The sequence below is a fragment of the Macaca thibetana genome, chromosome 14, assembly GCF_024542745.1.
Source record: "Macaca thibetana thibetana isolate TM-01 chromosome 14, ASM2454274v1, whole genome shotgun sequence".
NCBI lineage: Eukaryota > Metazoa > Chordata > Mammalia > Primates > Cercopithecidae > Macaca > Macaca thibetana.
Genome location: NC_065591.1, coordinates 41,803,521 through 41,828,101, shown reverse-complemented (window position 1 = coordinate 41,828,101; position 24,581 = coordinate 41,803,521). Strand labels below are relative to the sequence as shown.

The 24,581-nt window shown below is 34.5% G+C and overlaps 1 pseudogene; it reads left to right on the top strand.

The window, feature by feature from the left end:
- The first annotated feature begins 20,436 nt into the window (after window positions 1-20,436).
- LOC126934640 (52 kDa repressor of the inhibitor of the protein kinase-like) lies at window positions 20,437-23,220 on the top strand (annotated as a pseudogene).
- The last annotated feature ends 1,361 nt before the right edge of the window (window positions 23,221-24,581 follow it).

Genomic DNA, 24,581 nt, shown 5'->3' with positions numbered 1-24,581 from the left:
ACACAGGAAGGGGAACATCATACACCATGACCTCTTGGCAGTTGGCTAGGGGAGGGATGGCATTAGGAGAAATACCTAATGTAGATGACAGGTTGATATGTGCAGCAAACCACCATGGCACATGTATACCTATGTAACACACCTGCACATTCTGCATATGTATTTCAGAACTTAAGGTATAATAAAATACAAAATAAAATTAAAATTAAAAAGTTGCAGGAAAAAAATAAATGGAATGAAATAATATGAAAAATATAAAAAAGGTAGTTTATTTTTTATTACACACAATATTAATTTGTCTTTATCTGTCAGAGAGACTGCGTAACAATGGTAAACTGTTGCTTAGACATCTGGACTTTATATCTTCAGAAAAATAGAGATACAGGTTGAATATCCCTAATCCAAAATTCTTGAGACTAGAAGTGTTTCAATTTTTGGATTTTTTGGAGTTTTTGGAATATTTGCATTCTACTTACTGGTTCAGCATGCCTAATTAGAAAAGCCCACATCTGAAATACTTTAATGAGCATTTTCTCTGAATGCCATGTTACCAGGGAACCAGCCCCCAATATTTCAGCATAGGTTCTTTTCTATTTTCCCTAAGTGTTGGCCAGTCTGAGAAATAAAGAGAAAGAGTACAAAGAGAGAGATTGTACAGCTTGGCCTCCGGGGGTGACATCACATTTTGGCAGGTTATGTGATGCCTCTAGAGTCACAAAACCAGCAAGTTTTTATTAGAGATTTCAAAAGGGAAGGGGGTACGAACAGGGAGTAAGTCACAAAGATCACATGCTTCAAAGGGCAATAAAAGATCACAAGGGCAGAAGGGCAGAGCAAGATCACAAGGCCAAGGCAAAATTAGAATTACTGATGAGGTTCCATGTCCCACTGGGCATGCATTGTCATTGATAAACATCTTCAGGAAACAGGGTTCAAAAGCAGACAACTGGTCTGACTAGAATTCACCAGGCTGGAATTTCCCAATCCTAGTATGCCTGAAGGCACTGCAGGAGACCAGGGTGTATTTCATCCCTTATCTTCAACTGCATAAGACAGACACTTCCAGAGAGGCCATACATAGATCCACCCCTGGGAATGCATTCCTTTCCCAGGGTTATTCCTTGCTGGGAAAAGAATTCAGTGATATTTCTCCTATTTGCTTTCTGCAGGAAGAGAAATATGACTCTGTTCTGCCCGGCCACTCAGGCAGTCAGATCTTATGGTAATCTCCCTTGTTCCCTGAAAATCGCTGTTATCCTGTTCCTTTTCAGGGTGCCCAGATTTCATATTGTTCAAACACACATGTTTTACAAACAATTTGTACAGTGAACACAATCATCACAGCTTATGAAGATGACGGGATTAAGAGATTAAAGTAAAGACAGGCATAGGAAATTATAAGAGTATTGATTGGGGAAGTGATAAATGTCCATGAAATCTTCACAATTTATGTTCACTGCCACAGCTTTGACTAGTCCCTCCTTTCAGGGTCCCTGACTTCCCATAACACCATGTCAGTACTGAAAATGTTTTAAATTTTAGAACATGTTGAATTTCAAATTTTCAGATAAGGAGTACTCAACCTGTATTTGAACCCAGTGTCCAAAATTATCAATTGATAATCCTTAAGCAGCAGTGGCCAAAAATGAAATGAGCATGAGTTTTGAATTTGGACTGATCTGGCTGGACCTGAAGTGTGCCTCTACTCCAAAGTGTAAAATCTTGATCAAACAATTTTATCCAACTTACTTTCTCCATCTGAGAATAGATAAAGGTCCACCTGTTTTGAATGATTGATGCAATAATTAAAGATAACGTTAGTTTTTAGTATATATGTATTCAATAAATATTAACTACAATTATTTATATATTTCAGATCTATTTACAGGTCAGAGAAAGACTGTCACAACCCTTAAATCTCCAATTTATGTTGAAACAAGATAATGGAGAATCTCACATATTCTTGGGAAAATATATATCATGTGATTGATTTCAGAACGTATCTATATTGTTAATATGTGTTCTACAACTAATTTCGTATCTCTTTGCAATCTTATATTAATGAAATATAGGTTCTGAAGTAAATTATACCTATAAGATTTAAATATTCAATTGAATATCTTTTTAATGACAGTTTACTATGATAACCAAAATGAATGAGAATCTTTCTCAATTGAAAACAATCAGTAGTCACTAAATTGAAAACAATCAGTAGTCACTAAATTGTATCTATCACAAGGTAAAAGAAATAACAGAATCAGCTGTTAGAAATCAAAGTTCTATTAAAAATTTTAATAATTATTACCTTTTATTTACTTAAAAATAAGTAACTCAAAACTGACATTTAGTGAAAATACATATTTTTATGTATACATATATTTGTAATAACTACATTTGTGAAGATGTCATTACTTTTCCCATAGTTAAGAATGTGAGGCAGTGTACAAAAATCTTTGAAATCCTAGGATCATATATTCTGCTAGCTTTACACACCTTAACTGGTTTATTTGAAAGTGATAAGATGATTCAACTGAAAAAATTATTTATAAAAATTTGTATATTTCATAAGAGACTATTATGTATATTGAATTGGAAGGTAAGTTTTTAGACTTGGAGAAAGAGGCCACAGAACAATTTTGTTGCAAAAAAATAAAAATATAATATCCTACAGTATATTGGTCCATTTTCACGCTGCTAATAAAGACATACCTGTGACTGGGCAATTTACAAAAGAAAGAGGTTTAATTGAACTTACAGTTCCATGTGGCTGGGAAACCTCACAATCATGGCAGAAGGCAATTAGGAGCAAGTATCATCTGATGTGGGTGGTGGCGGGCAAAGAGTGGAGAGAGTTTGTGCAGAGAAACTCTGTTTTTAAAACCATTAGCTTTCATGAGACCTGTTCACTATCAGGAGAACAGCATGGGAAAGACCCACCCCCCATGACTTAATCATCTCCTACTAGGTCGCTCCCACAACACGTGGGAATTACTGGAGCTACAAGATGAGATCTGGGTGGGGACACGGAACCAAACAATATCATACAGATTAAAAGCATGACCTAAATACCAAAACATTAGGAGACAATATTTAAGTTTTTTAACCCTAACTAGTTGAGCCATGAACATTATGGCTGTCATTTAATTCCCAAAATGTAATCTTTGAGTTAAAATTTTCAATTTGGAATCAGATGAACTGAAAAGACCTTTTGAAAACATCCAATTTTAATCCAAACTGAATTTTTTAAAGCAATAGGTCCACCTCAGACTGAGCAATAGAGAAAAAGTTTATATCATTTAATATTTTTTGGTGGTTTAATGTATTTAAAAGTAAGCTACAGTTATCTACTTAGACCAATTTGAAGAAAATCAGAAAACCTTTAACCTAAACTAAGCAACAACTTGGGAAATTAAAGAGTTTTCTTAATTTCTTTGGGTTTATTCTAAGCACTTATTTGTTTATGTAATGCTTACCGAAGTCTGCCTCAGCATAAACTAAGACATTTGGAGTCCAAACCAGAAATTTAAACAGCAAGCTCATAAATTATAGATAATGGAATTACTGAGCAATGAGAACCTTAGAGATTATCAAGTCCTCTTTAATTGAGAGATGAGAAAATTAAAGGTGTTAAAATTTCAAAGCATTTTCACCTACACCATCTCAATCATTTTCATAGCAGCTTTGTGAGGGAGGGGTGTAGATAGTAGCAATGCAGTTTTACAAACGAAGAAAAACAATACTATCTCTTGCTGGTCACTAGTGGCAACAAGAGACCTGGGGACTGTTAAGGATACTGGGTCCTTGAAGGCAGGCACAGAAAAATTCAGGGACATCTGCAGTGATAAATAGGGAATAGGAATCACCAAAAACCTATAAGACAATCCCAGGAAGAGACTAAAGGTAGGATGTACGATAGCTGTGTCACTCTGGGCCCCTGAATTTCAGGAGGTGATATTTAGGTACTCAATAATGGAGAGTACAATGTAATGGGTTGGCTAGTGGTTAAGCTAATAATTTGTCCAAGTCAACCTCAGGTATTAATGAAGCAGAACAGAGCATATTTCTCACCAGCGAGAAGAAAATCCTAAAACATGGAACTGTTTGTTACTGTAGCTCTAGGAGAAGCCCAGTAAGTGGAAAGCACGACAAAAGTGTGTAGGAGGCCAGGCTCTACCTCTTTCTTTTGACTTTGGACTTGGAGAAAGTTATATCTCTGTTGTTCAGTATTCTCAGAGTTCTGCCTTAAGGCAGATTAAAACTTAACGTGATAATTCGGGTTCTAATGCTTGTTACAGAGTATTTGAAAAAAATAAAAGCTCTGAAATAAATAATAAGTTATTATTATAACTCTGATTATCATTTAAAATATACCCTTCTTGTCAGAAGATTTCTGCAAGTGAGTCAGGCCTGTAAACAACATGCCAGCATCTGAACATGGAGTTAGTTGGTGGGAAATGGGCTGAAAGATATTCTTCATAGCTTCAGTGTCTGATCTAAAGTTACTGTAGACAAAATGGAAAGTCAGATTCCTTCCTTCCAAGTCGTTTGTTTCCCTTTCATAAGCCATTATGGCTTTGCAAATGGTTTTTAAATTTAAAAAGAAAAAAAAAACAGTTACTTTGTTAAGTCTCAAAGGGGTATTTAAATGAGACCACAAGTATCCATCAGAACCTTTATAACCATTTCAATTTTATAAAAGTCTACCACTACTTGGGGTAAAGTTGTTAATTTAATTAACATATGGGGTGCTCTAGTATAACTACTTTAATGCTCCACATTCTGGGATACCTAAACATCCACGGTAGGTGAGTCACTCAATGTACCCAAGATTACCTAAAGTGATAAATTTTGAATCTTCAATAAAGGGAGGTTTTTGTTAGTTTGCTTGTTTTTGAAGTAAATAATATAGTTGACTAAAACATGAAAAAAAATTAGGTTTGTAAATGAATTTACCTATCTAAATATTTTTAACTATTAAAAGCAACAAAGATACTACCCAGTAACAAAATATCTGTGGTGTATATATACACACAAGTATAGTATATATGCATATACACATATATGTATACGTGTACATATGTATATTATATATACACATATACTCATATAAATACAAGCATGCACATATACATATATACATATAGTATATATACATATACGTATATATGTATATATACTAATACATATGTACATGTACACATACATATATGCATGTAATGCATGCATGTATGTACATGTGTGTATGTACACACATATATGCATATATACATATACATGTGTATACATCTATACATATATGCATGTGCATATGTATGTGGTGCGAATATATATGTATACATATATATACACACACACACACATATGTATACACACACACACATAGTACTCCTGGTCTCGCCATATGTAGTTTGTTTTCTTTGGAGGCTCTTTATCTCCTCTTACCGGAAAACTCATGGTAAGCCTCCAATAAGTTAGTTTTGGCTGTCTATAATTCCAAATAAGTGAAATAATACAATATACACTTGTTTGTTTTAGTTTATTTCACTCAGTGTATCTTATGATCTATCCATGTGATTACATGAATCAGTAGATTTTTCATTTGTTATTTCTGAGTAATATCCCATTATATAAGTATGATCAATTTGTTTATCCATTAGCATTTTGGTAGACATTTAGTGTGTTTCAAGTTTTTGTTTGTTGGAAATACAGCTGCTGTGAACATACAGGTACATTATTTTTTTGACACATTTAAATTTTTATTGAGTAGAGTATCTAGAAGTGAAAATATTTGCTCATAGAGCTGTTTATGTTTTACAGGAAGCATTGAAACCAGGAATATATTAATGAATACCCCTTATTCCATATTTTTACCAACATTTGATGTTTTCAGTCTTCTGTCTTGCTTCATTTTAAGTTTAGTCATTCTTATGTATATGATAGTATCTCATTGTAGCTTAAATTTGCACTTTCTTAAAAGTAATCCTGCTCAGCACTTTCTCTTTTTATTCATAGGCCATTTGTATGTCTTTTGTTGTTGCTAAGTTTCTGCTACAATCCTCTATCCATTTTTTTTTGATAAATAATAATTGTCATATTATGGGGGATACATGTGACATTTTTATACATGCATACAATGTGTAATGGTCCAGTCAAGTTAATTGAGATATCTATCACCTCAAATATTTATCATTTCATCATACTGGGAACACACCAAATCTTCTCTTCTACCTGATTTGAAATATGCAAAAGTTACTAACTAGAGTCACCTAACTCTGCTATTGAACACTGGAACTTATTCTTTCTAGCTAACTGTATGTTTGTACCCATTTACCAATCTCTCTTCATCCTCCCTTTCTGCTACCCTTCTCAGCCTCTCATAACCACTATTCCACTCTCCACTTCTATTAAATTCACATATTTAGTTTCCATATGTGAGTAAGACATGCTATTTGTCTTTCTGTGCCTGACATATTTCACTTAACATAATGCACCCCAGGTTTATTCACGTTGTTGCAAATGGCAGATTTTCATTCTTTCCTATGGCTGAATAATATTCTATTTTATGTGTGTGTGTTTGTGTGTGTATTATATGTATATGTACATTTATAAATATTTTTAAATATGAATATATTTATTTTCATATTTACATATGAATTCATTTGTATACATATAAAGATACATACATACATATATATATACACACACACAAACATATTTTTCAAGTGTTAACAGAGAGGAAATCTGAATCGTAAATTCTATATCCTTAGAAAATATCCTGTACGAATGAAGGGGGGGAAAGAATTTTCACAAAAAGACAAAAGGAAATTTTTACTGGCAGGCCAAAGACATTTCTTCAAATATAAAACAAATGATAAAAGAAGAAATCTTGAAACATTAGGAAGGAAGAACAAGAGAATAAATATGGACAAATGCCATAGAATATTCTTCTCTTCCTGAGTTGCCTAAATAATATACAGAAGTTGTATTATTGGTATTTAGAGGATATTCATTTTTAACATTAAAATAATTTCTGAATATGGCTTTCCCTTGTACCTTACTCATAGGTAATTGAGTCAGAATGCCTCTGTTAGACTCTTTCTAAACAAGGCTGAAGTCGTAAAATTATAACGCCATCTGACACTCGAAACACTGATTATTAAAACCGGGAAGCATAAAGTGACCTAATGAAAGTAGGTTTCAACATTCTCTCAAAGTAATAAAATGTTGCTGATAGCAGATTCTGCAAAGTCAAATATGTATATGATAATGCCCAGAACAATCACTAAGGAAAATAAATAAAGTAGCACACCCTCAAACCCCGTAAATAAACCAAGAAGGAATCCTGAAATTGTTCACATAACCCACAAGAAGGCAAGAAAACAGAAGACAAATATAGAAGAAACAGGAAAAATCAGAAAACAGACAAGAAAATGGTAGACATAATCTCTAACATATCAATATTTACCTTAGTTACAAATTCTGTGAGTAGACCAATTGAAAAGCAGAGATTGGCAGAGTGAATGAAAACTGAAAACTAGACACTCCTTCTAAAGAATAATATAGAAGAACATCTAGTTAACTGCGTGTTAGGCAATGGCTTTTTAGACATAATACCAAATACATGATCCATAAAAAAAAATAATTGATAAACAGGACTATATTAAAACTAAAAATTAAAAATTTCTGCTCTGTGAAAAACAATGTCAAGAGAAAGAAGATGAGCCACAGCCTGGTGGAAAAAATAAAAATTACAGCTAGATGGGAAGAATAAGTTCTAGTGTTCTATTTCTAGTTCTAGTGTTCAAATACTTACACATAACTCATTTATTTAAAATACAGTTTCCAATAATTACAAGGAGACTATTTAATGTTCCTAACACAAATTATAAATAGTTGAGATTACAGATAGGCAAATTACCCTGATCTCTTCACTATAATTATATGTGTCAAAACAACACTATATACCCCATAACTTTATGTGGCATAAATCGACACATAATACAAAATTTAAAACTTTTAAATTTTTCATAAAAGATTTAAATTGACACCTAATAATTGTACACATTTATGCCATATATAGTGATGTTTTGATGCATATATGGGGCACAGTAGCTCATGCCTGTAATCTAGCAGTTTGGGAGACTGAGGCAGGATTGGTTGAATCCAGGAGTTCGAGACCAGTCTGGGCCAAATAGTGAAACCCTTTCTCTACAAAAACTTTTAAAAACTATTAGGCATGATGGTGCTTGCCTGTAGTCCCAGGTTCTCTGGAGGCTGAGATGGGAGGATCACTTGAGCCTGGGAGGTCAAGGCTGCAGTGTGCCATGATGGTGCTATTGCACTCTAGCCTGGGTGGCAGAGTGAGACCTCATATTAAAATAAAAACTAAAAAAAAATTTAAAAATCTGATAAAATATTGTTATCCAATGTATATGAAGAACTTATAAAACTCAACAATAAGAAAAAATAATTAAAATATTACTAAAATTTTCAATAGGCACTTCACCAAAAAAGACATACATGTGTCAAGCATATGAAAAAATGCTCAATATCATATATTATCCAGGAAGCAGAAATTAAAGCAACAATGTCACCATTACACACCTATTAGAATGGCTAAAATTCAGAACACTGACACCACCAAATGTTAGCAAGGATATGGAGCAACAAAAACTCTCATTTGCTGCTGATGGAAATGCAAATTGTACAACTACTTTGGAAAATAGTTTGGCAGTTTCTTATATAGCTAAACATAGTCTTACTAAAAGATCCAGCAATCATATTCCTAGCTATTTATACAAATGAGTTAAAAATTAAAACCTGCACACATATGTTTATGTAAGCTTCATTTATAATTGTCAAAGCTTGGAAATAACCAAAACAATCAAGATGCCCTTCAGTAGGTGAGTGGATAAATAAGTAGTGGTATATCTGGACAACAGAATATTTACTCATTGCTAAAAGGAAATGAACTATCAAGCCACGAAAAGACATAGAAGGGTTTTACACACATATTGTTAAGTGAAATGAGCCAATCTTAAAAGGCTGTCTACTATTTATTCTAACTATGGGACATTCTGAAAGTGACAAAACTATGGAGACGATAAGATGATCAGTGGTTTCAGGGTGTTAGGAGGAAGGATGAACAGGCAGAGCACAGAAAATTTTAAGAGTTTTACAACAGCAGAACTACTCCATATGAGATTATAATGTATATATTTTATTGCAAATTTGTCCAACCGACACCAAGAGTGAACCCTGAAATAAATTATGGATTTTTTGGTGAAAATCATGTGTCAGTGTAGTTCCATCAATTTTAATAAATGTTTCACTCTGGTAATGGATAGGTAATGGGAAGACTATGAGTAAGGCTAGGGAATAATGGAAACCGTGCAATGAATTTTGCTGTGAATCTAAATTCGCTTTAAAAAATAAAGCCTATTAAATTAAAAAAAAATCCTTTGCCTCAAATTCACTTCAAATTCAATAATATGGATAGGTTAAATGCAAAAAGAGGGTAAAAGCAGCATTAACTATGTGAATAGCAAATACAGTAGGAAGGGCATGGTGGTTTATGCCTGTAATCCCAGCACTTTGGGGGGTCGAGGTAGGCAGATCACTTGAGGCCAGGAGATTGAGATCAGCCTGGCCAGCATGGCAAAAACCCATTTCTACTAGAAATACAAAAATTAGCCAGGTGTGGTGGCTCACGTCTGTTATCTCAGCCACTCAGGGGACTGAAGCACAAGAATCACTTGAACCTGGAGGCAGAGTCTGCAGTGAACCGAGATCATGCCACTGTACTCCAGCCTGAGTGACAGAGCAAGATTCTGTCTCAAAAATAATAAATAAATAAATAAATAGATAATCTAATTAATCAATAAATAATAAAGTAGATTTCAGGGCAAAGAAAATATTTACAAAACAGGATGCATGTAATGATAAAAGCATCAATCTACCAGGAAGATACAATTCCAAACGGGTATGCAACAAACAACTTTAAAATACAGAAAAGAAAAATTGATAAGGCTGGAAGGATTAATAGAAAAATCAATAATTATACATATTGAATTCAGCACTGCCCTATCAGCAACTGGTAGACTACTAGACAGAAATTCAGCAATAACATGGAAAATCTGAACAACACAATCAACAGGCAGGATTTTATTTTTTACATACGTGGCATACCACCCAGTATCTGCAAAATGCACATATTTTTCCGATGTCCACAAAGTGTATATGAATATGGGCCATATATGGGATTGTAAAACAAATCTCAGCAAAGTTCCTGTTGCTATGGATTCTTACCAACAGTTGGTGTTGTTGGCTTTTCAGCTTAGCTATTCCAATTGGTATGCATTGGTTTTTCAGTTTTAATTTGCAAGTTGTTAAGACATGATCTTGAGTATCTTTTCATATACTTATTTTTCATGTATACATCTTTGTGAAGAGTCTATAAAGTGTCTATGCAGATCTTTTGCAGTTTAATTGGAATATTTGGTTTCTTACTGTTGAGTTTAATAGTTATTTTTAATTTTGGATACAAGTCATTTATCTGATATGTTTTAAAATAATTTTATCCTTGTTTGTGACATGTCTTCTGATTCTCTTAAAAATGTATCATACAAAACAAACTTTTATTTTACTAAAATGTAACACTGATTTTTTTTGTGGATTTTGTTAATGATATTTTAAGGGCCTCCTTTTTTTTTTTTTTTTTTTTTTTTTTTTTTTTGAGACGGAGTCTCGCTCTCTCGCCCAGGCTGGAGTACAGTGGCGCAAACTCAGCTCACTACAAGCTCCGCCTCCTGGGTTCACGCCATTCTCCTGCCTCAGCCTCCCCAGTAGCTGGGACTACAGGCGCCCGCCACCACGCCCGGCTAATTTTTTTGTATTTTTAGTAGAGATGGGGTTTCACCGTGTTAGCCAGGATGGTCTCAATCTCCTGACCTCGTGATCCGCCCACCTCGGCCTCCCAAAGTGCTGGGATTACAGGCTTGAGCCACCGCGCCAGACAAGGGCCTCCATTTTTAAGACTAAAATAATTTCTGAATGACGTCTTTCCTTTGTACCTTATTCATAAGTAATTGAGTCAGAATGCCTCTGTTAGGCTCTTTGTAAACAAGGCTGAAGTTGAAAAATATAGCAGAATTCTTTTTGCTAAAATTTAGGATTCAGAAAAGCCTGACATGTGGTGCCAAATAGCTACTTTCTTGATTACTTGGAATATTAAAGGGTAAAATGAGATTTTAAGACAAAAACGTGATTGTCTCTTGCAATGCTGCTTTCTCATATAACCTCTCCACACCCTGCTGCTTTCCATTCAAATGGTTGATATTAATGGTGTTTAGGAACTGAATAGGTTATTATATCTATATCTATCTATATATATACACATACATATATACACACACATATATACATATCTGTATATGTATTTAATTTTGTCTTCATGCATCTCTCTGAATCAATTGTTAGCTGACTGTTACGGAGTAGAGAAAAACATATTGCCTAACATCCTGCCACCCAAAAACTCACTTTCTATTCTTATGATTGTTCAGATCCTTCTAGACTTGTCTAATTGAGATGAAAATGTATCCTAGTTTACTTAACAAGTTAAACAACATGATATGATACATCAGCAATAGGAGTAATGTTTAAGGATGATCAGTAGTCATCCTGCAACAAAGACCCTTTAACAAGATTACCGAAGAACTAATATGAAATTCTATGCATCAAGTATTATTTTAAATGCAGTATGTTTTAAATTATTTCCAATGAGAGGTACCTATTATCACCATTCCTATTTGAGAGATGAGAAAACAATGCCATGAATAGGTTAAATAACTTTACTAATGAAATCAGAAGAAATCAGAGCAAGTAGAAATCAACAGCAAAGATTTGTGACAAGAAATCTTGTTGAAGTGTCCTCTCTTGTAAATACCTTAATATTCTGCCTCTCTTAAAATAGGCACTCTGAACATTTTAGGAATGAAGTCTGTGAGCAAAGTGAAGGATAAAGAAATGGATTAAGATTGTTCTTTGCAATTGGCTAATAAATCACTTTTTATTTGATTATTTGTTTCAATTTTAAAATATGTTAGTAATGGGACTGTCCTGATATGGATAGTCTAGGCAAAGTTTCCTCATAATCAGTTCAATTCATAGTTTGACCTTATTATGTCAGAAACAAAGGAAGCCCAGTTATGAAGGAAAGAGAATGGCTTAGAGTTAGCTGCAGAAGGTTTTATGAAAATAGTTAGTCTTCATGCCAATTATTATTTTCCCTTTCTCCACTAGGTCAAATCTGAAGAATGCACACATATAGTTAGCCTTCATAGATGTTCCTACCTCCTGACTCCTATCCCAGTATAATTCTACCCAGCCTACTCTTATACATTATTTTCTCCACCCTTGGCATTGAGAACTTACCCAATTTGACTATTTTATCAGAGGACTCATCCCTAAGTGATAAGGAAAATATTAGAACTGCTCTACATCTTCATTATATAAATAGTTTTATAGTTGTATACATTTGTCAAAATGCAGCATGTTGCTAACAATCACTCTTCAATAAAAACATAGGATAAAATACAATTTGATATGAAAATCAAATTAGGGGAACTCATTAAAAGCTATGGATCTGCCAGCAATGCCAGGAGTTGAATAATTCATCAGCTATTTATCACACTTACCCTACCACACTACTGTTGTTGTTTTTTGTTTCTGTTTTAATTTTGCAAAAGGATTACACTTTCCCAATTGTGAGGTTTCAGAAGCTTGATTGCAATTTTATTAATATAGAGCTTTTGTTACCTAAATTAGCAGAAAGTGCTTTAATTAACATTATAGCCAGTGCTCACATGAAGGGACTTCACTACCACATTTAAAAAAGTACATTTGTCATAGATAAACACTCATTTTATTTATTTGATAGAGCAGGGAATGAAGAATAAAATGAATCATTCCAGGATTGTAGACAACAGAGAGATAGCTGTCTTGATTTTAATTGCCTGATCTATAAATTTTTAAGCAAATAAGAGGGGTTTAAACAATGTTAATCTTAAACTGAACCAGAAGATAATAAAACCTAAAGTAAATTCATCCTCAGTAAGTGGATGGACCACGCATAAATGCAAGAAAAGGAGAGAGGGGAAGGAATAAGCAAAATAAGTACATAAATACATATAAATTAAAACATGATTAAATAGTAGGGAACTCAGGAAAGCTTAAATTGTACTAAATAGAAGTAATATTAATATCAACTATGCTATCCTTTGCTTCTGTTAAATATAATACAATCTGGCTATTTAAATAATTTGTTAATAATTTATTTTAAAATGTATACATTACTAAAGCATTCATTTATAAATTATGAATGCATTTATTCATCTATTTCTTAAGTTCATATTATATGCCAGCAACTATATTAAATGCTACAAATAACTATGAGGAATGAGGTATATCTCTTATATTAAGTCACTTGCAATCAACTTCGTAGGCAATATCTGATTATTTTCTATGTTATTAGAGTAAGAACCTGTAACAGATGTTGGAAACTGTACCTATTAGGATGTAACACTATTCCATGGATAAGAATATAAGCTTTCTAAATACTTGCATAATACATAGAAAACAGAATAAACTGTTGATTTTAAATTTACAAATCTATTACAACATTTATTAATTTAACAAATTTATAAGATACTAATTTGATATTTTAAAAAAATAAATAGGTTGTGAACTCATCATATTCATTAACATTCATTCATCTGATAATACCTTTTTTTCATCTGATAATAACGCCACTATGGATTTTCTAAATTGCCATTTTCCTTTAAAAAAACAATGATTTTGCCAGGTGCTGTTGCTCATGCCTGTAATCTCAGCACTTTGGGAGGCTGAAGTGGGTGGATCACAAGGTCAGGAGATCAAGACCAGCCTGGCCAAGATGGTGAAACCCTGTCTCTACTAAAAATATAAAATTTAGCTGTGTGTGGTGGTTCGTGCTTGTAATCCCAGCTACTGGGGATGCTGAGGCAGGTGAATTGCTTGAACTCAGCAGGCGGAGGTTGCAGTGAGCCAAGATTGCACCATTGCATTCCAGCCTGGGGGAAGAGTAAGACTCTGTCAAACAAACAACAACAAAAAAGCAATGCTTTTTCTTCTTTCTATATTTGTCTGTTGTATTTTGGGAAATAGTAAACTCACTTCCACATGATTTCTAACAGTTATCATATAATGCTTTATAGTTATCATTACAATTTTAAGAAAAAATAAATAAACGGAACTCCATGGATCCTTTATAATCCACTATGTTTTTTTTTGGTAAGATTTACACAATGGTATATTCGGTATTTACCGTTATTTATATTATATTTAAGCTTTAATGTGTCTAAATCTCAGAAAATCCATGTGACACTCTTTAATTTACTAACTAGTAGTCTTAGGTTTAGAATTAGAAAACCTTGACTTCAAGATCTAGCTCAGTCCCTTCAAAATTTAGAGCTAACATTTCTGGTTTAAACACACACACACAATTAACAACAAAAACCTTTTCTCCTTCCTTTCTTCCTGACTTCCCTTTTTTCCTTACTCTCTGATGTTCTCTTAATATCTTCCTTAGCACAGCATTCTTACTTTGTTTTTAGCAAAGTTCTCAATTTTACTGTGCAAATTGCATTTCTCATTCCAGTCTCCTTTCCATATAAGGGTGAGCATATGACATATGCTCATAATAATGAGAGGTGAGAATTTTTGGATGTGGCTGCTGGGAAACTCTTCTTAAAATGGGGGAAAAGACTAGTTAGCATGTTTTTACATTTGTTGTTTTCCCTCTTCACCGCGAAGAACACTAGATGCTGGAACTGGAACATGTGTCTTTCCATTATGAACCAAAATGCGCATGATAAAGGTTACTGAACATATAAAATATAAAATTTCAGAATTCTGATGGCATCATCGAATTAGGACCCTAGTTTACCTACTTCCCAAATTCTATGTGAGAATTATAAAATACTCATTTCACCTTAGCCACTGTTTCCAGATTTGTTATTTGCAGTTAAATTGTAATTACTGATAAGCTCATTATGTCACCATTAGTAGATACTACCTCCATTGTGAACATTTCTTTTTATTCATTCATAAAATAAGTGTGATAAAATTAATTGTCTTAATGAGAATGATGGAAGGATTACATAAGAAAATATGTATAAAGTGTTCAACATGATGCTTGACAAAGAATCTGTAATTATTGAAGTTATGTACTATTTGAGAGAAAAGACTTCCCTCTCTCTAATTTTTATGTTATATTTGAGGAAAATTTTTAATAATTAAGTATGTTACTTTAAGGTAGAGATAAATAAGTGTCTCTTTGTAAATGCAACTAATCTGCAATATAGAAATTATAAGACATGACTAGGCATGGTGGCTCATACCTGTAATCCTGGCCCTTTAGGAGACCAAGGTGGGTGGATCACCTGAGGTCAGAAGTTTGAGATCAGCCTGACTAACATGGTGAAACCCCGTCTCTACTAAAAATACAAAAATTCTCTTGGTATGGTGGCGGGTGCCTGTAATCCTAGCTATTCAAGAGGCTGAGGCAGGAGGATCGCTTGAACACAGGAAGCAGAGGTTGCAGTGAACCAAGATTATGCCATTGCACTCCAGCTTGGGCAACAGAGTAAGACTCCATGTCAAAAAAAAAAAAAAAGAAAAGACAGTATAAGGCATAGTTTTGTTAAGTTACTCTGAATATATGCCCTTGAAAAGTCTCTCTCTCATGGAACAATCCTATTTACCTCCCAATACAGAGAGAAATATTTCTTATTTATTTTAAATTTGGATATATGAAGGCTTTAACGAAGGCAAAATTTTAAGAAAGGGTACAGTCAGATTTGCATACCTTGTAAATCAATATAGTTAGATTGGTAAATTTTTACAAAGCTCTAAAAAGGCAGAAGTAATGCTAATTTACACAGCTGAATTGTTTCAGATAAAGAGTGACTTAAACGCAATCACTCTGGCCAATCTACTATAATTATAAAAGGCTCTTTTAAGCAAAATTCATCTGACTAAGGAAATATAAACACAAGGCATGAAATTTTAGTTCTTTTTTAAGATTATGTATTAATTATTCATTTATTGTTTTTAGGAGATTTTTCCTCAACAGAGATATTAACTTCTTCTGATTTAAAATATAATTAAATTTATTTTACATAATTATGTTCATTTCATTTATGTTTTGAGGATATCATGGAACTTCAAAATGAAAAGTTTATTAGAATGCTAATACTGAAGACTTCAAAAAAAATCCCTCTGTGCAAATAACTAAATTAACTGCTTGATTAGCTCAATTTATCACATTCTTTTTCTCTTTCACTCATGCTAGTTTTTTTTTAGATTCACTCAATATGTTTACTCTCTATGATTCATTGGAAAAGGAAATACTTTTCTTGGTTTATTTAGTTGACTTGTTATCAGGTGTAAACTTTGCCGTTTTAATTTTCCAGCTGTCAATTATTTCCAAAAAGTAATTTTTAAAATTGTCCACCAGGCATAAATTGTTTAAATGCATATTATCCTCATCAAAGCCCTCTAAAAGTTCTGCAATCTGTAATTCATTGCTTAAAATATAAAATATGTCCTTATAATATTTAAAATATATAACAAAGATATCAGGTAACAATAAAGCAGTCCTAAATGAGGGCTGTTGTTAGAGCTCTAAAATGCAAGTATTATATAAAGAAGAGTCTAAGGTATGTTTATTGTAACTAGAAAAATGGGATGGAGAAATTGATCCTCTCCTTAGGTTAAATATAGGTTTACATCTTTTATGTGTTCTTTTGGTTAAAATATTTAATGAATGTTAAATGCATACGTAGCGCCATAGTTAAATAAAGGATAAGCATGTGAATAACTTGAAATGCGGATCTCTGCCCAATTCATTGTTGTCTCCCTAGTCTCCAACATCATGTAAGAAAAAGAAAAAGGAAACAGACTGAGAAATGGAAAGAAAGTGAAGGGAATCAACAAGAAGAGTAAAGAAAGGGAGTGTTCAATCCCAGGCTGATTAGAAGCATGGCCTGTGGCAGAAAATAAGCCTTGTCTGGCTCTCATACTTAAGCATGTTCCTGGGCCTCATTTTTCTCTTCTGAATAATAGTATTCACTTCTTAACATCCTCATGAAAATTAAATGAGATAACCTCTATAAAGTATCTGGCATAAAAGAAACAAAAATGATAATTAGTATATCTGGCAAAATATATCATAGGAGTAGTCAATCTTGAAGCAGGTTTTTTCCTAAATCCTTGTTAATAACTTGAATGAAGGAATCAAGATCAAGCCAAACTTATCTGACAAAGGAATGGATTGAGTTCACAATTTAAAATCACCATATTACAGAGGCAAATAACAGAGTTAGAAACAGTGCAAATGCAGAATAAGAAAGAACTGACTAAAAACATTTTTTAAAAGAGAAATAAATAATAAATGAATAAAGTAGGCCACAGTAGGCAAGCTAAGTATAATTATAATAAAATGTTAAATTTGAATACTTAGCAATTTGTAAGTCAGCCTTTCTTTTCATTGTGCGTTGAACAATTACTCATAAGAACCCTGGGTCCTGCCTCAGTTACCTGAATTTTAAAACATAAGCTAGCACTGAGAAATGTTTGAGAATATGTGATATAGAATCAAACCCGTATGAGGAAAAGACAAATATTTTAAGCTCTTTGACTTGGCAAATACACTGTTAAGTGATACGATTAGTGATGCTTTGTTTTTTTCTCAACAGTCAAGTGAGTTGCCAAAGCAAATATTTCACCGAAGTTTGACAGGAAAGAAAGACTATGCAAGACCACTGTAATAGAGATGAGATGCTAGAACTCTGTGCTGAAACAAAGGGTGAGTTGGGGGTGGGGGTGTGATGTGGTATAATAAGAAATATATACTTGGTCTGTGTTCTCAGTTTCTGAGAGTGTTCCTAAAACTCTTGTAGGTAAGGGTGTTGGGGGAACATTTTGTTTTAACATTTGGTCTTTTGGCCACAGTTACCAACACAGAGCTCCTGAGACATTTGTAATATCCTGAATGATAGGCGGGAGTGACATAGAACTCCTAAACCTCTTGAAATTTCCTGGGTTATTTGAGTATCTTTTGTTCTAAAGACATGCTTCATAGTTGACTCCTGGATGGAAACAGGTCGGCAGGAAAATGAACCATGTGATTAGAGGGTTGGCACTTTCGCTCCCACAGCCTGACTTTTAGCAGGGGAGAGGGGCTGAACATTGAGGTGGTCACCAGTGTTCTACTGATGTTGTCATCATGCCTAGGTAATGAAGCCTCTATAAAAACCCAAAAGGACAGCATTCAGAGAGCTTCCAGATTGCTGAACATGTGGTCATCTCTGAAGGGTGGCATACTCGGAGAGGGCATGGAAGCTTCAGTCCACTTCCCACATACTTTGTCCTATGCTTCCCTTCTACGTGACTATTCATCTGTATGCCTTGTAATATCCTTTATTAATATAATGAAACAGTAAATTTAATCAAGTTGTTTCCCTGGGTTCTGTGAACCACCCTAGCAAATTAATAGAACCTGAAGAGTGGGTCATGAAAACCCCAATTTATAGTTGGTTGGGCAGAAGTACAGTTCACAGCCTGGGTCTTGTAATTGGCATCTGAAGTAGGGTGCACTCTTTTGGGACTGAGCCCTTAACCTGTGGAACCTGAGTCTAATTCCAGGTAGATAGCATCAGAAGTAAATTCAATGATAGGATAGCCAGTTGGCATCCGCTGGAGAATTGTCTGTTGTGTGAGGAAGAATTCACACACATTTCGGTGACCAGAAGTGAAGTGTTTTGTGTTGCAGTGGTGAATTGAGTGTGAATAGAGAAAATACTTTGGTTTTTCTCATCTCCTACAAGGGGATGGAGAGTTAAGCACTATGGTAAACTAGTGGAAAAGTACTGGAAGACATTAGTGATCAATGGGATTTATGAAGCATGTTGAGTCAATTCCTGAGTGCAAATGTTTCTCTCTGTATTTGCTTTTTAGCATGAGTTAGGATTTGCAGTACTATAAGAATAAAAAAATATGGGACTGTCATGGGCTTGAGGAATGTGGAAGAATGGTCATTTCCAATAAGTAACAGGGATTCCAAGGTTAACTGGTGTAATCTTTTTTATTCATTTAAAGTAGTCATGCTTATTTCTTAGACATTTCCTGCTGAAATGACACATTTGAAAATATTGTGGATTTACTATCTATATTTATTATTTCATTTTTGCCCACACTTTATGACATGGTAATATGTTCTAGTTACAAGCCAATTGAATGTCAACCAGATAAAAAAAAAAACAGTGTTTCTCTTTGGCTTAGTAACTCATCAATATAGGAAATTGTGTCTGCTCTCTGAGGTTGAATCTTGACAGGTTCAGTAGTCTCTGCATTGTTGAGATGTTATTTTCTACCGATAAAACAGTATTTAAGTAATTACATGATATATTTTTGGAGTAGAAAAAATTGCTAGAAGCAGAGAGAGAGAGATCATTATGAAATGATATTTCCATATTATCAAGTCTCGTTTTACTCATAGGTGCCATCGGTCTTAATGATAGTTATCCTCTTTCAACTCATGGCAATTTTATGTTGCTGATGAACATAATGTCCACTATACAACAGTGTAAATTCATATGTGTTGTTCCATTTACTACTTAACCTACTAATAAAAGGCCATGTTATAATAATTCACAAAAGACAGTTTAGAAAGAGTATCAGGACTCAATACTTAGTTCTTTTCCCCAAAATAGGTGATTTGGCTTATGTATCAGGCATCCTCAATGGAAATAGTCCTTCTGAAAATGGCTTCTTAGAAATACTTCATGCCAGGTACAATGGCTCACGCCTGTAATCCCAGCACTTTGGGAGGCTGAGGCAGGTAGATCACAAGGTCAAGAGATTGAGACCATCCTGGTCAACATGGTGAAACCCCATCTCTACTAAAAATACAAAATTTAGCTGGGCTTGGTGGCATGTGCCTGTAATCCCAGGTCTTTGGGAGGCTGAGGCAGGAGAATTGCTTGAACCCGGGAGGTAGAGGTTTCAGTGAGCCAAGATTGTGCCACTGCACACCAGCCTGGCAACAGAGCAAGACAGTCTCAAAAAAAAAAAAAAAAAGAAAAGAAAAAGAAAAAGAAATACTTCAGAAGCAGAAGCACAAAAGCTATTGTTCTGGAAAGAAAACTTGGGATTAAGCAATATCCTAACAATAACACCGTGGGGATTTCTGTGGCTCATTGATGGAAATGATTCTCATAATCTGGTGAAATCATTCAAGTGGAATTTACATAGACATTCTGTAGTTGCTCTTTCTTAAGAAATTTGAAATAGTACTTTTGGACTTCAAAACCTTTAGCCAGATAGTTAAAGGTGAAGTAGAAACAATTTTACATTTTTTCTATGTCATGTGTTTATGGTGCTTTATTTATAACACTGATATCAAATTGCCCATTCATTGCTTATTGTTTTATACAAAGAAAAGCATACATCTAGATTAAATGCTACTACTTCCACTCCAACCTAAAACTCTACTTCAGCATCCTTTTCAAAATCAGTCAACCCACTGGCCCTGTGAAGCCATCCTGGCTGGCCTCCCAAGTCCTGATGGGCGGGGAAACTGCCCTGAGGAGGCTGGGAGGGGAGGGCATGATGCTGAACTTTTGTGTAGCCCCCAACTGCAAGCAGAGGAGCATGTAGTTGGACCTGGCCTTCTTCAAATTCCTGCATTATCAGGTCAGAGCCCAGAAGTGAGTGAATTGTTGCAGAGCAGACTTAGAAGATAAAATGCCTGACCAACTAAATCAACATTATTGATCATGTGCCAAATACTTTGAGACCTCTGTGATCTGTAGAAATGTAAATTTTACAAAAACATCAGAAAAATTCAGAATGATTGGGTTATTGTATTTCTCAAAATTAATTGAAGCAGATACTTGTGAAGTAATTGGGAGAGTCCTTATAGGACTGTTCTTCAATACAATGCAATACCAAAAATATTTGATCTTAATAATCATTTAAACAATTCAAATAATAGACCGAAAACGAATAAAAGAATTGAATGAAGATGAAATCAAGCCAGTGAAACAAAGAAAAAATTGTGAAACTTCTGAACAGGAACAAAAACATGAACTAACAACAGCTGTGCTCAGAACCCTACTGCAGAAGAAGGGGATGACGAGCAAAATGAGGACATCTTACCTGTGACCCTTGAAGACAAGAAAAACAAAGAATGCCTAAAATCTCTATTTGAAGTCTTGATTGTTATTGGAAAACAAAATGTGTCGCTGAATGGACATGAGGCTAATGAAATCCCAGGAGGTCTCTTTACTCCAGATAACTTTCAAGCACTGCTAGAGTGCCTGTTAAATTCTGGGGCGGAGGTCCTGAGAAAATGCTTTGAGACAACAGCAATTAACACATTGTTATGTTCGAAAACACAGCAGAAACAGATGCTAGAGATCTGTGAGGGCTGTATTCATGGAGAAACTCTCAGAGAAGTGAGAGACTCACACTTCTTTTGTATTATCACTGACAATGTAGTGGACATAGCAGGAGAGAGCATCTAACCTGTGTTGGTGAGGTTTATTGATTAATCTCATAAACTGAGAGGAGCTTGTAGACTTCCTGGCTCATGAAGCTGATGCAGAAATTTTGGCTGTGAAATTTTACACTGTGACAACTGAGAAGCAGGGACCAAATATGGAGTATTGTCGTGGCCAGGCTTACATTGTTTCTAGTGGATTTTCTTCCAAAATGAAAGTTGTCACTTGTAGAGTTTTAGAGAATTCTAGCAGTGACACTCCGCAAGCTATCTACACACTCTGATCTTATTGTTCCTTAAATATGTGTTGGGCTAAATCAGTACCTGTTATGGGAGTATCTGTTGCATTAGGAGCAATTGAGGAAGTTTATTCTTTTTACCATAGATCACCACAACTGCTTGTAGGACTTTACAATGTTATTTCTATTCTTTTTCAGAACAATGAAGAAAGGGGTAAACAAACTGAAGGGAATTTGTCATTTTCAGTGAACAGTCAGAGATGATGATTCTGAAATTTTAGTGGACCTCCTGCAAGTACTTGTTTTATGTTTAGATGGTGTAAGTGACACAAATATTAGATGGTATAACAGTGTATCTGCCCAAACATTTGTACTCTGCAGTGTAGTAACAGATTTTGATTTCATGGCTATTATTGCTGTTCTTTAAAATGTCTTAACTTTTACAAGAGCCTTGGTAAAAAAAAAAAAAAAAAAAAAATCTCCAGGGGAAAACTTCTGATGTCTTCTTTGCAGCCAGTAGTTTGACTGCTGTATTGCGTTCACTCAATGACGTGATGAAAAACATGAAAGTTTATGAGGAGTTTTGATTTGAGGAAGCCATGAATTTAGCAGCCAGACTTGATATTCAGATGAATCTCCCTGGGAAATTCTGCAGAGCTCAGCAAGGTAACTGGGAATCTCAACTAACCTCTAAGTTACTGCAAAGAAACCTTAAGTGTTCCAACAGTGGAGCACATTATTCAGGTACTTAACAATATATTCCCAGAACAGCATCTCAGAGCTCTTAAATACTTAGCTCTGGGATCCTCAGTCATGAGATAACTCAAATTTCATACATCAAAGGAACACAATGCTGACCTGTACAGAAGTAACTTACCTAGTCACGTCAAGCTCTCAGCCAAGCTTCATTGTTGGAGAATCAAATGGAAACACATAAGGGAAGATGTAAAGCTTCCATTCACCATTTACGAAGTCTTCAATCTGCCTGACATCAAGTTTTTTCCTAGTATGTATGCATTGCTGCATGACCTGTGTATTTTTCCTGTGATGAAGGTTGAGAACGAGTGGTATGAAAGTATACTTGAGGAACACTTTGACCGACCAAATTTAAAGGTAACCATGCTTTGCGTAACATAAATTTTGATATGAAACATGATCTGAATGTAATGGTGGACACACACATTAAACTCCATACAACTATGTCAGAACTTCCTACAGATAATTCAAAAACCATTGAAAATACCTAGGGAACTCTTAAAAATAGGCTTTCTCACATTTGATATTTGGGAAAAAATCCTTAAGGTGTATGTAGGCCACTTAATCACTAAATATCTTTGCCTGTAGGCCTCCATTGACTATATTAGCCATTGATAATCTACCCATTTAAATGATCCCTATTTAAACTCTCATGCTTTGAAGACCTATCTGTTCTTCCAGAAAAGAACATTGAAAGTGCCATGTTTGAGTTCTGTGTGATCTCTTCTAGTAGCACTCTGGAATTGTTTTAGTGAAGTGATTTCAGACATCATACTTTTTGTCACAGTAGATCTCTAGTTCTTGGGGGTTGACTTATCAATTCTTTGAAGAAATATATTTTGAGGAAGTGTGGGAGAAAGGAATCCATTTTATAAAATGTTACAGTGAAGCTGATTGATCTTTGATTAATAAGAGATTTTAGTATGTTGTTAAACATCCGTACTGGACAGTTAAATTACCAGAGATAGAAGCTTGTGAGCTTGCCAAAAAAGGACTTCACTGTAGATTTTATCTCTCTCAAATGAACTTAAAGGAATGAATTACAGTTAAAATTAGAATGGAAGAGCCTGCCATTGTTGTTCAACATCTGATTGTTGCTGTTTACATTCTTTTGTGGAGCCTACATCTTCCTAAGCTTTGTAGCAGGTATATGTTGAAGTCTTCTGTTTCATGGTTAAGGCAGAATCAGAGGCTGGGGTACTGACAACTGACTTGTCTGTTTTTTTCTCTATTTTTCCATAACTATATCTACTGCCTCATCTTTATAAGCAAAACCTGGGAAACTTACAAAAGCAAGTGCTTTTGTTGTTCATCTAGAAATAATATAGAAAATTTTGTTGTTACTTTTGGTGAAGAAAATCAATTTGCATAGGTTATTTCAATTTAAATGTGAATTTTATTTTTTAAAAAATCAACTGTTTAGGCAGGCAACAATAAACATTTAGAGATGGCATTTGAGTTGACACTTGTCTACTATATTAACATAATATTTGGACAAAAAGAAACATAAGGAAACATTATCTATAATATGTGCTTATTATTTTACAGTGGTCTGTGGGGGAAACAGGAATCCGCCAAACACAAATTCAAAATGACAATATGATAGGAGAACAAAGATAGCAGTACTTACCAAGACATGCAAATGTATTTTTGTCAGATCTTCCATAGCCTCAGGGTTCACTTTGCTGTACATGATAAATCACAGATTCTCAGATCTGAAGGCCACCTCCTCTGCCCTCAACCTGGTACATGAGTCTCCTCTCGCTCTCCCTTAAAAGTGAATATTCAGGTACTACACTGGGATCTGCACAACCTTGGGAAGTTGCAGCTTCTTAAAGCAGCCCACTTTCATTTGGGGGCAGCTTAAATTATGATTTAAAACAAAAACAAAAACATCTGGGTGCAGTGGCTCACTGCTTTAATTTCAGTACTTTGAGAAGTGGAGGCAAGAGGATCCCTTGAGCTCAAGGGTTTGAAACCAGCCT